The sequence below is a fragment of the Dendrobates tinctorius genome, unplaced genomic scaffold (assembly GCF_039654945.1).
Source record: "Dendrobates tinctorius isolate UK_male_01 unplaced genomic scaffold, ASM3965494v1 ptg000108l, whole genome shotgun sequence".
Classification (NCBI taxonomy): Eukaryota; Metazoa; Chordata; class Amphibia; order Anura; family Dendrobatidae; genus Dendrobates; species Dendrobates tinctorius.
The window spans coordinates 10500762-10514766 of NW_027361776.1; the positions used below are offsets into that span (position 1 = coordinate 10500762).

Here is a 14005-nt window from a genome sequence, read left to right on the forward strand (position 1 = left end):
AATGGTCTGTGACCTTAAATGTTGTGTTGTCAAGAAAATATAATTATAAATGCAGGTTTTTTAAAAAAAAAAATTGGAAAAGTAAATTTGTTTTGAGAGAAACCTGTTTATTTATATGTGCTGTTACATCTCTTTCTTTATGCTCCAAAGATATTATGACTACTGGTCTCCTAATCCCAAGTTGGTAGACTCCTATTTGACAAGGAGTCTGATGTCTTCAGTACAGGAGTAGAGTTGAGCGAACTTGCCGGTTCCAAAAACAATCAGCTGTGATTATTGTTTTTACAATATTCGCCGAACACAGACGAACTTCATTAGAGTTAATGGAAGTAGAAATTACCGAATATGTTCGCAACCGATCATCAAACATATATTTGACACGAATGGTGTACCAATATGGCACGAATATGGAAAATTCAGATTCGGCAACCAAATCTGAACAAATTTGCTCAATTCTAGTCAGGAGACCTGCAGCCAGTCTATGAACTGCAGTCCTGGAATGGATTGTGAAACACGTATGTGTGAAACCATCCTTGATGCCGCATGAATATTTTAGAGCTGTGATTTTACTGTTAGAAAATTTCTTCATGTAATAGCCTGTAATGAGTATGCAAAGGGAGAGGAAAGGGGCTAAGAGATAGTTGAAAGATTGGCAACAATACTGTTTGTAGAAGAAGTCAAAGATCATGTAAATGTAAGAAGACATTGATACAGAACTCCATATTACATGGTGTCTGCAAAGTTAGAGTGTTTCAGAAATGTGTAGTTAGTCCTTGTTCAAACTCAGCTCTAAGGAGCTAGTAAATTGCTTATCTGGTTGTTTGCCTTGCCATGTATAATCTCTTGAGGAGTGAACAAAAAAGAATATGACGAGTTAAAGTGTGCCTGTGATGTACGGTAACTTTTCAGAACATACTGTTATATGTGTACATTAAGAATACTGCAGTTTCTGGTCAAAATAAGAATACTGTCCAATAGAGATAAATTAACAAGTTTAATATGTTTTTTTTAGTTGATTCACAGATAAATCATTTGCTGTAATTTGTACTACTGCAAAGACTTAAATTACTTTGAAAAAGGTCTCCTAAAACTATTTACTACCCGCTTTAATCTCTTACCAAACACACAGCCTTTTTAATGATAAAGTAGCCTAACCAGAGAAATAGATGATAACCAGTGGTAAACAACAACCCATTTAACCCATTTAAGTGCACTGGCAGACTTTTTGTATTTTTTAAAATAAAAAAGTCCTCAAAAATATCACTCTTATTTAAACTGTAAACAGACTATTTTGTGCAGAACTTTGATTCAACTGACTGTTGACTGAAACAAGTGATTTGCAAAAGATTTCTTTATCCCCCTCCCTCCCACAAACATGCTTATTGGAGGCAAAATGAGACAATTTTGGCCCACGTTAGGCAACACTGCATCCTGAATGTCTTATGCCAGAGGTGTTGATAGTGCTTCTGCAATGCTTCTCTTACACTTCATAAAAGTTAACGCAAATACAAATTACATCTATCCATTTGCTCAGGGGTAATAAACAGCATATTTGACCCCTTCACTACCTTGGTTTTTTCCAGTTTTGAGTTTCTGTTTTTTGCTCCCCTTCTTCCCAGAGCAATTACTTTTTATTTTTCCATCAATATGATCATGTGATGGCTTGATTTTTATGAGACCATTTGTACCTTTGAACTACTCAGTTGGTTTTGCCATATAGTGTACTTGAACATGTGAAAAAACAGCGATCAGACCGCAAAAAATGAAAGTCCCATAGTGGAGAAAAGTAAAAGAAAAAAAGTTGCAAAAATATTTTTTAAAAATCACAAAATAATACTAATTATATATATATATATATATATATTACCCATAAATATTTTTTCTGAAAAATAATTACATGTTTAGCGCTGCCAAGTCCAGAACGATCCTACCTGTAAAAGGGTCCCAATAGTTAACTCCTATAAAATAAATCAATCCACAAAAAAGCAAATCCCCACTCAGGTTGGTTATTGGAAATATAGGGGGCTTCCATGTTACCGGTAGTATACAGGATCTGGAAAATTTAAATGGCTCCTCACCCTCCAAAAGGAATTCAGTAAATTCTGCTTGGCCAAAAAAATGCTCCCCTCCATTCTGAGCCCCAGTGTGCCTAAACCACATTTAGCACCTACATGTTGGCATTTCTGACATGACAACAGCTGGCCTAATTTATGTGTGCATATCTCCAAAAGCATAAGTTGACCACTACAACATACTGGATACTACAATGTAAAGCCACTACAACATCAACATACTGGGCACTACAATGGCAGTTTGAAATTTTCACTTAGCACCATCCACTGCTTCTTGATTCTGGAAAACACCCATGGAATCAAAATCGCCAATACACCTGTAGATACATTTCCAAAAGAGCATAATTTCCAAATTGCAACCATTTGAGGGGGGGTTCTTCTTTTCTAGCACTTAGGATCTCTGTACAGGAAGTGCACTAACTATTCTAAGACTTTCTGACCTCCAGGAGGCAAATAGCGCTCCATGCCTACCGAGTCTTGCTGTATGTCTAAGCAGTAATGTACAATCACATATAGGGTATTTCTACATTCAGCAGAAACTGTGGGATAATTTTCTGTGCCATTCTTGCCCATTTCCTTTGTGAAAATATTAAATCTTGGGCTAAAACTAAATTTTGGTGGTAGAAATGTAATTATTTTTTCTTCACAGTCTAATGGTGTAAAATCCTGTGACACACTTGTGGTGTCAATATGATCATTGCACCCCTAGGTGAATTCAATGAAAGTGTAGTTCTAAATTGGGGTCACTCTTGAGGTGTTCTGCTGTTCTGACACCTCAGGGGCTCAGCCAATTTGACATGGCAACCTCAAACCAGTGCAGCAAAATCTGATCTCCAATATGGTGCTTTTTCCTTCTGACCTTTGCACTGTACCTCAAAAGTAGTTTTTGACCTCATATGGGTTATTGTGTACTCAGGAAAAATTGAACAACAATTTTTGGGGTCCATTTTGTCCTGTTACCGTGGTGAACATAAAAAATTTGGAACTAAAATACAATTTTTGTAGGTAAAAATGTGATTTTTTTTTTATTTTCACTGCTGTACATTATAAACTTCTGTGAAGCACCTGGGAGTTCAAGGTACTCATCATACATCTAGATACATTCCTTGATGATGTCAAAATGGTGTCATGTGTGGGGGATTTCCACTGTTTAAGCAAATCAAGGGCTTTCCAAACATGACATGGCGTTTGCGAATATATTCCCACAAATTATACATTCAAAAAGTCAAACGGCGCTCCTTCTATTCCGAGTCCTGATATGGGTATCTATGTACTCAGGAGAAATTGAAAAACAAATTGTATTGTGCAATTTCTCCTGCTACCCTTGTAAAAATGCAAAATTTGGGATTCAAAGATTCAATGATTTTTATATGTTCATGGCTCAATGTTATAAACTTCTGTGTAACACGTGGGGGTTCAAGTTGCTCACCACACTTAGAGATAAATTCCCTGATGGGTCTAGTTTTCCAAATAGTGTCACTTGTAGACGATTCCACTATTTATGCACATTAAGGCTCTCCAAACCCGATATGGTGTTCATGAATTATTCCAGCAAATTTTACATTTAAAAAGCTCTTTCGTGTGCCTAAACAGGTTTCCAGTCATTTCTCATAGGTTTACAGCTGGGCCGGTAGCATTAGCACCGCTCCTGGTTGTATCTATTTAACCCCTTCAGATGGATTGCAGCGGGGGACATGACTGAACAGTGGAGAGTTAAGGATATTGTTGCTTTTTATTTTTTTCTTTACAGGAGAATGATGGCTTCAGTTGGATTGGCTGTGTAATAAACTTTGTCAAAAACTGTGTCATTATCTCATTAAAATATTTTCTAATTAATGTCTATGTGTATTTTTTAACCCTTTCCTACTATTGGATTAATAATGGATAGGTGTCTTATTGACACCTCTCCATTATTAACCAGGCTTTATGTCACCTTTCAATTGCAAGGTGACATTAGCCCCTTATTAACCCATATGTCACCACTAAGGGAAGTAGAAATAGAGAGGCTAAGTGCCAGGAAAGGCACATCTTACAGATGCGCCTTTTCTGGGGTGGCTGTGGGCAGATGTTTGTAGATGAGGGGCCAATAACCATGGTCCCTTCCTAGGCTACTAATATCTGCCCTCAGTCACTGGCTTTCCCTCTCTGGCGGAGAATATTGTGTGAGAGCCCAAGCAATTTTTTTTCCAGGAATGTACGCATTAATTTAACACCTACATGTCCCAAATTTTACACACATACACTAATCTAATTATTAGTCATACACATATATAAATCTAAATGAAATGAAATGTTTAACTGTATGTAAACCATGTGTCATTTCATGTTGGGTTGTGAAATGATTTTACAGAAGCCTACAAAGGCATCCATAATCTGCCTCCCCTATATATCTCTGAACTAATCTACCACAATGTAATCTCTAGTACTCACAAAACCTCCTCCTCTCCTCTACAATTATATGTTTTTCATCTAATTGCCAGAAAGACTTCTCCCAAGTATCCCCCGTCTTGTAGAATTCTGTGGCCCTACACATCGGATTATCCCATACATTCGGAGCTTTCAAGTGAAACTTGAAAATCTATGTCTTCAAAACAACTTACAGCTTTCAATGACTCTGCTGACATCCCACCAACACCAGAGCTGCTGCAACCCCTGAACCTACTGTCTCCTTCCCCATTATCCTGTAGAATGTAAGACCTCAGGTGTAGAGTCCTCTTTCTCCCTTGAACTTGTCGGTCTCTATTAGTTTGTCCATTGTAATTTCTATTTCTGTTTTGTATATAATCCCTCCTCATGCACAGCATCATGGAATCAATGGTGCTCTAAAAAATAATAATAATATGATAATCCTTCACATGTTGTTCCCCCAGTCCTCACCCCTGCCCTCCTTACTGGACTACACACAGCAGAAAGCAGCAGCAGGATTTAATCATTATTAAAGATGTGTTGTGATGGTCCGCTGACTGTTTGCACTACCCCTCCCACTTACTCATCCTCCCACAGAACAAGTGATTGGGATTCATTGACACAATCTCTTTGAAATGTGGAGCATGGACAAGTGGATGGCCCATGGACCTACAGCTAACAGAGTCATCAGAAATCAGTGACTGCTGCTTGGCTTGGGGCTCAGACTGCTAGCCTAATTTACAAGGAGATGAGGTGGAAGACAGATGCCACAGGAGTAATATCTATGCATTTAGCAGGGGATCCAGGGGAAGACAAAACGAAGGAACTGAAGGTACTCTCGGCTATTTGTTCTGGCCTCATCATTAATCCAGAGGTGCTTGGGCCTAAGAAAAATTACACAGACCATCCGGTCGCCTGCTTGAACCAGAGGAAAGTGTTTCATTTGGGAGTGTGGTAGACACAGTTCCACCACTTCCTCTCTCTCCTTGCAGCAGCTATAACACCGCCATCAACAACATGACCATGTGCCCTATTGCATGCTTTTTTCATTGTTTTCACCAAAAAAAGTTGCAAAGTATTACACGGCCTGTAAACAGAGAGAAAATTACAAGCAGATAATTGCATTGCCTGTTTTCAGAGTCCCCCCAAATTAAATAAATAAAAAAACTCACAAAACAGTGTTGGCTACCTCCTCCGATACTTTTTCCATCTACACTGCAATCTCAACCTCCTCCTTTACTTGGACCTCCACCTCCTGATTCAAGATTATATATTTTTTTACTCTGATATTTTAAGTAATTTCCCTATCAACATTTGTTTGTAGGTTAATTGTCCTGCTCTTACCCCCATTTAGCTTCCTTTTGCAGCCCGTTGCACTTTCTATGACCATTTTACAGCCACTTTAAAGCATCAAAGTTTGGGTCCCCATTTACTTTTATTGAGTTCGGTTTCAAGGTCAAGTTCGAGGTCATATTCAGATAAAGAACTAAACCTTTAACTCTCTAGTTCAATAGGACCCAACGTACCCAAACATCCATAGATCCATTCATTCCTAGCAGCAAGTCTTGAATTAAGAATTAGCTGCAAAATCTGCAATAAGTGGTTTAATGCTACCCTTGTATGCTTTCACTGTGTAAAAACATTCAGAAAAGGAACTATTACAGTGCTTTTGCTGCTTTATATCAAAGATGTATAAATTCACAGTTACACACTGAGTGGTGATGATGAGACGCTACAACAGTTGAATCTTGGCTTTCTATTCACAAAATGAGACCATCAATCCCATTTTCTATATGGTACATTAGCACAGAAATAGTATTCTACAGTTGCATTAAGCATTTAGCTATCCATATCGGGTCGTCTGAGCTCCTATCCCTACACAGTACAGGCATAAAATGGCATACTATGGCCAGCCCTTTTGTTATAAACTGCCAGTGATAGCCCCACTGTTTGACTGTACTATACAATGTTATCATATTGCTGCAGGGCATGGTGGAGAATCCCACACTGTCATGCCTGAATCCATTTGCCCGCTGACTAAGAGTGTAGTATATGTGAAATGGAGCTGGGCATTTTTTTATTGAAAACCTCAAATCTACTGCAAATTTGTGTGAAACCATGGATTGCTGGAAATTTGACTGGAACTCAATCCTCTGCAGATTAATACACTCATCTCTAGTGTTATGTTAGCTTTCTGTGCAATGATCTCTTTCTGGTGTATTAGGTAAAGAATGGCTACATCTGTAGACATATAGTACACATAGACATGCAAAATCTTGGTCATCATGCTGGAATAGCTTTTTACTTATCAGCTAACATAGACATTTAAGAGTACAGCTGTGCTCAAAAGTTTACATGCCCCGGAATTTTTGCTTTCTTGGCCTTTTTTCAGAGAATATCACCAAAACTTTTTCTCCACTCTTGGTTAGTGATTGGGTGAAGCCATTTATTGCCAATCTACTATGTTTTCTCTTTTTAACCCCTTCACTGCAAGGGTGGCTTGCACGTTAACTTCCGGGCCAATTTTTACAATTCTGACCACTGTTCCTTTATGAGGTAATAACTCTGAAACGCTTCCATGGATCTCGGTGATTCTGACATTGTTTTCTCGTGACATATTGTACTTCATGATAGTGGTAAAACTTCATTCAAATAACTTGTGTTTATTTGTGAAAAAAACTGAAATTTGGCGAAAATTTTGAAAATTTCGCAATTTTCCAACTTTGAATTTCTATGCTCTTAAATCACAGAGATACAGCACACAAAAAACTTATTAAGTAACATTTCCCACATATTTACTTTACATCAGCACAATTTTGGAACCAAAATTTTTTTTTAGGAAGTTATAAGGTTTAAAAGTTGACCAGCGATGTCTCATTTTTGCAACACCATTTTATTTTTACAGAGCACATCACATTTGAAGCCACTTTGAGGGGTCTATATGATAGAAAATACACAAAAGTGACAACATTCTAAAAGCCGCACCCCTTAAGGTGCTCAAAACCACATTCAAGAAGTTTATAAACCCTTCAGGTGCTTCACAGGAATTTTTTGAATATTTAAAAAAGATGAACATTTAACTTTTTTCACAAAAAAATACTTCAGGTTCAATTTTTTTTTATTTTACCAAGGGTAACAGGAGAAATTGGACTGCAAAAGTTATTGTGCAATTTGTCCTGAGTACGCTGATACCTGATATGTGGGGGGAACCACTGTTTCGGTGCATGGCAGAGCTCAGAAGGGAAGGAGCGCCATTTGACTTTTTCAATGCAAAATTGGCTGGAATTCAGATCGGACGCCATGTCACGTTTGGAGAGCCCCTGATGTACCTAAACAGTGGAAACCCCCCACAAGTGACCCCATTTTGGAAACTAGACCCCCCAAGGAACTTATCTAGCAATGTGGTGAGAACTTTGAACCCACAAGGGCTTCACAGACGTTTATAAGGTACAGCAGTACAATTAAAAAATCATATTTTTTCCACAATGAAGATCTTTTCACCCCCAATTTTTATTTTCCCAAAGGTAAAATGACCCTAAAAGTTATTGTGCAATTTGTTCTGAGTAAGCTGATACCCCATATGTGGGTGTAAACGACTATTTGGGCGCATGGCAGAGCTCGGAAGGGAAGCAGCGCCATTTGACTTTTTTGGCTGGAATTGAGATCGGACACCATGTCGCGTTTGGAAAGCCCCTGATGTATCCAAACAGTGGAAACCCCCCACAAATGACACCATTTTGGAAACTAGACCCCCCATGGAACTTACCTAGATGTGTGGTGAGAACTTTGAACCCCCAAGGGCTTCACAGAAGTTTATAACGTACAGCCGTACAATTAAAAAATCATATATTTTCCACAAAAATGATCTTTTCACCCTCAATTCTTAGTTTTCCAAGGGTAACAGGACCCTAAACGTTATTGTGCAATTTGTCCTGAGTATGCTGATACCCCATATGTAGGTGTGAACGACTATTTTGGCGCATGGCAGAGCTCGGAAGGGAAGCAGTGCCATTTGATGTTTTTGGCTGGAATTGAGATCGGACACCATGTCGCGTTTGGAAAGCCCCTGATGTACCAAAACAGCGGAAACCCCCACAAATGACACCATTTTGAAAACTAGACCCCCCACGGAACTTATCTAGATGTGTGGTGAGCACTTTGAACCCCCAAGTGCTTCACAGAAGTTTATAACGCCCTGGCGTGAAAATGAAAAAAATGATATTTTTTTCCACAAAAATGATATTTTTGCCCCCAATTTTTTATTTTCCTAAGGGTAGCAGGAGAAATTGGCCCCAAAAAGTTGTTTTGCAATTTGTCCTGAGTAGGCTGATACCCCATATGTGGGGGTAAAACACTGTTTGGACGCATGGCAGAGCTTGGAAGGGAAGGAGCACCATTTGACTTTTTCAACGCAGATTTGGCTGGATTTCAGATCAGATGCCATGTTACGTTTGGAGAGCACCTGATGTGCCCAAACAGTGGAAACCCCCCAATTCAAACTCCAACCCTAACCCCAACACACCCCTAACCCTAATCTCAGCCCTAACCCTAGCCCTAACCCTAACCCTTGCCCTATCCCTAGCCCTAACCCTAACCCTAACCCTAGCCCTAACCCTAGCCCTAACCCTAACCCTAATGGAAAAATGGAAATAAATGCATTTTTTAAATTTTATTATTTTTCCCTAACTAAGGGTGATAACGGGGGGTTTGATTTACTATTTATGGTGGTTTTTATATTTGGCAGCTGTCACACGCTAAAGGACGCTTTTTATAAAAATAGTTTTTTCATCACCACATACTGAGAGCTATAATTTTTCCATATTTTGACCAACTGAGTCATGTGAGGTCTTATTTTTTGCGGGAAGAGTTTATGTTTTTATTGGTATCATTTTCAGGTAAGTGACATCTTTTGATCACCTTTTATTCCGATTTTTGGGACACAGAATGAACAAAAACCAGCGTTTCATTAATTTCTTTTGAGGGGTGCGTTTACACCGTTCCGCGTGCGGTAAAATTGATAAAGCGGTTTTATTCTTCGGGTCAGTTTGGTTACAGCGATGCCTAATTTATGTCTTTTTTTATGTTTTAGCGCTTTTATGCAATGAAAACAATTTTATATAAAAAATAATTATTTTTGCATCGCTTTATTCTGCGAGCTATAACTTTTTTTATTTTTTCTTTGATGATGCTGTGTGGCAGCTCATTTTTTGCGGGACAAGATGACGTTTTCAGCGGTATCATCGATATTTATATGCATCTTTTTGATTGTATGTTGTTGCACATTTTGTTCGGCGGTATGATAATAAACCATTATTTTTTGCTTCATTTTTTATTTTTATTTTTAAGGGGTTTGCTAAAGGGGTTAACTAATGGAAAAGTTTTATAGGGCGGGTGGTTACGGACAGGGCAATACCAAATATGTGTACTTTTATTGTTTTTTTTATTTCCAAAAAATGAATTTATTAGGGAATATTTTTTTTTTAATTTATTTAGCGATTTTTTTAAAATTATTTTTACCCGTTTTTTAACTTTAGTAGGTTGTCCCAGGGGATCATCACTGCCCTGTGACAGATCGCTGATCTGCCACATCACAGATCACTATGCACTATGCGCTATGCAGCCAAAAGGAAGCCAGCTCCCTGCAGGCCCCCGAAGGTCCCCGTCCCCATCTTGGATCCGGGGACCTGCAAGGAAGGAGACCCCCGCAGCAGCGCTGCACATTGCACTGCTGTGGGGGGCTCAGGGAAGCACGGAGGGAGCCCCCTCCCTGCCGATGCTTCCCTTTAACCCCCAGTACACCGCAATCGTGTTTGATTGCGGTGTGCAAGGGGTTAACGTGTTGGGGGTGGTCCGTGACCGCCCCTGACACATTGTGCCGGGTGTCAGCTGTGATAATCAGCTGACACCCGGCCACGATCAGCGGCGCTCACCACGTGTGCTCCGCTGATCGCGATGACGTAATATTCCGTCCATGGGAATTAGGTCCCAGGTCACATGGATGGAATATTACATCCATTGTAGGAAAGGGGTTAAATCATAGTGATGATCCAAAACATCAAAATGACCATGATCAAAAGTTTACATACCCTAGTGATTTTGGCCTAATAACATGCACAGAAGTTGACACAAATGGGATTGAATGGCTACTAAAGGTTACATTCTCACCTGTGACTTGTTTGCTTGTAAACAGTGTGTGAATAAAAGCTGAGTGAGTTTCTGGGATCCAGACTCTTGCATCTTTCATTCAGCCACGTTTCTGGATTGTAAGTCATGGGGAAAGCAAAGATTTGTCAATGGATCTAAAGGAAAAGGTAGTTGAACTGTATAAAACAGGAAAGGGATACAAAAAGATAACCAAGGAATGATAATGCTAGTCAGCAGCATTCAAACTGTGATTAACAAATGGAAAATCAGGGGCTCTGTAAAAACAAAACCACGGTCTGGTAGACCAACAAAAATTTTGTCCACAACTGCCAGGAAAATTGTTCGGGATGCAAAGAAAAACCCACAGATAACATCAGCTGAAATACTGGACTCCTTGAAAACTAGTGGTGTGGCTGTTTCAAGATACGCAGTAAGGAGGCACTTGAAGAAAAATGGGCCGCATGGTCGAGTTGCCAGAAGAAAGCCATTGCTGCACAAATGCCACAAAGTATCTAGCCTACAAAACGCAAAACAGCACAGAGACAAGCCTCAAAACTTCTGGAACAAGGTAATTTGGAGTAATGAGACCAACATTGAACTTTTTGGCCATAACCATAAACGTTACATTTGGAGAGAGAGGTCAACAAGGCCTATGATGACAGGAACACCATTACTACTGTAAAACACTTACGTGGATCGCTGATGTTTTGGGGATGTGTGAGCTGCAAAGGCACAGGCAACTTGGTCAAAGTTGAAAGAAAGATGAATGCAGCACGTTATCAGCAAATACTGTAGGCAAATTTGCAATCATCAGCCCGGAAGCTGCGCATGGGACGTACTTAGACATTCCAACATGACAATGGTCCAAAACACAAGTCCAAGTCGACCTGTCATTGGCTACAGCAGGACAAAGTGAAAGTTCTGGAGTGGCCATCTCAGTCTCCTGACCTCAATATCATTGAGACAATCTGAGGAGATCTCATGGATGCAGTTCATGCTAGACAGCCTAGGAATTTACAGGAACTGGAGGCCTTTTGCCAAGAAGAGTGGTCAGTTTTACCATCTTCGAAAATAAAGAACCTCATCCACAACTACCACAAAAGACTTCAAGCTGTCATTGTTGTTAGCGGGGGCATTACACGGTATTAAGAAATGGTGTATGTAAACTTTAGATCAGGGTCATTTGGATGTTTTGGGTTGTCATTATGATTTAAAAAGAGAAAACACAGTAGTTTGACAATAAATGGCTTCACCCAACCACTAACAATGAGTGGAGAAAAAGGTTTAGTGTTATCATTGATATTCTATGAAAAAAGGCCAAGAAAGCAAAAATTCTGCTGAGGTATGTAAACTTATGAGCACAGCTGTTTGTTCACATGAAGTTCACGTGAAGTTTTATGTACATCTTGGAGAAGTTTTTATTAAAAAAACACATTAAGAACTGCTTTAGCTACATAGATAAAATGACTATAAAGTCACATTTCCATCAAATTAAACCAATATATGCAAAAGGCTAAAGGGAAGGGGTATATATACATAACCATAATGCATGATCCCTTTGCCCTTAAAGAGCTAATCTTTCCATTTTGATCTCAATTGTCCATATTCTGGAATAAACTTTAATTAAACAACATTACAGATATAAAATTGTATTTACTGTATGATATTTTCTTGTAAAAAAAACTGAGCCTTTTTGAAATCATCAATGGCTCCCGCTGTGACCAGTGCCACATATTCTAAGCTTTTATGTAAAAGAAGCCTCACCTCTTCTGGAAATGTTACCTTTATTTCTCCCATTAGAGGTGGTGCCTTCTTGTATTTTAATGGGGTTTTAACATGAAACTGCTTTTCACCATATTTTTTGTATTGGTCATTTAAGTATTTGCACAAGTTGATCATGTTACCCATTAGATATCTCTTCTCAAACTAAATCAATGTAATTATTTTAATCTTTCCTTATAACCAGTATCATCTTAAATGCCCATTATCAGTTTTGTGGCTCTTCGTTGTACCTTTCCCAACTCATGGGCATCTCCTCTATGAACTGGTGCCAAGAACTAAATAGACATACTCTAAGTGAGATTGTACTAATGCTTTCTTAAGTGGTCGTAGTACACCCTTTGTCAAGAGCCAATATCCTGTTGACTCTAGAAGCTGTTGATTGATATTACATGCTCATATATAGTCAGTGATTTAGAAATACACCTAGATCCTTCTCTAATAGTGACTCTCTTAGTTTTCTCCCCCTGGAACATATGGCGCACACATATTATTTTGGGATAGATGTGCATATCATTACAATTCTCCACATTGAATCTTACCTGCCACACAGAAAATATAAAATAATAGCAGACACAGCAGCACAAAACCTTGTGGCACAACACTTATTTATATTCAAGCTAGCAGTCATTGACCACAAGTTTATAAGTGTAGTCTTTGTGCTAGTTAGTTTTCAATCCAATTTCAAGCCTTCTTTTCTAAGCCTATAGACCTCAATTTACCCATTAGGCTTTTAGTTTGGACAGTGTCAAACACTATTGAAATCTCCAATAGTTGATTTCTTACTCACTGCTTCAAAAAAACTTATCTGGTTAGTTTGACAACTGTCCTTAGTAAACGTGTGCTGTCCCTTTCAGGTAACTTCATTTATCATTATTTATTACAGTAGCTGCCCTAGACACTTTCCTAAAGCCCAGCCTTCAACTTTAGGGAAATTAGCCTTTTTAAAGCTAAGGCCCCAATTCAAGAAGACTAGCTTGAGGAATTAGCTGGAGGGACACTCCTGATTTATTAAGAGTGTCTGAAAAGTTGCTTTGGGGACTGAGGTAAGATTTCTAGCATAAGGAATGCCACAGCTTGTCATGAATTAGACAAGTTGTGGGAATATGTCCCCTTTATGCCCCAGCAGTGGAGCTTGGAAAAACTGGTGTGAAAATGACAAAATTCTCAAAATTTTTGAGCAACTCCAATTTGCCCTCTGTGTCAGAGTATGTTCTTTTTTTGTAGTGTAAGCATTATTTAAGAAAACTTCTTATTGTTTGGGAAAACCACATTGCTGTTTATAAAGGTTTTTTTTTCAGTGAGGTTTCCCTGTACTTGTTTCCACTATGGAAAAAAGAAATAAAATGTAGAAAAAAAATAATTTCACATCTCAGGGTGTAGATGTGCAAAGATAATCAAATATTATAGAATAATAAACTACACAGTATTTCAAGAACAGTGAGGGCCCTGCTTTTACTGCAGACCTTTTTTTACATGCTTTCATGAATTTATTTAATTACTGACTTATAGCACACACCTAGCTGCTGCATTTATTTTTAAGAAAAAAAGCGAGAACTTGTTTTTCCTAAAAACTTTTTGTGAAACGAACCTTAGATAATGAT

The 14005-nt window shown here is 38.6% G+C and overlaps 1 protein-coding gene across 1 annotated transcript in view; it reads right to left on the reverse strand.

Annotated features, from left to right (window-relative positions):
- Window positions 1-14005, reverse strand: part of TENM2 (teneurin transmembrane protein 2) — a 6300157-nt gene that overhangs the window by 5445904 nt on the left and 840248 nt on the right. The window lies entirely within an intron of this gene.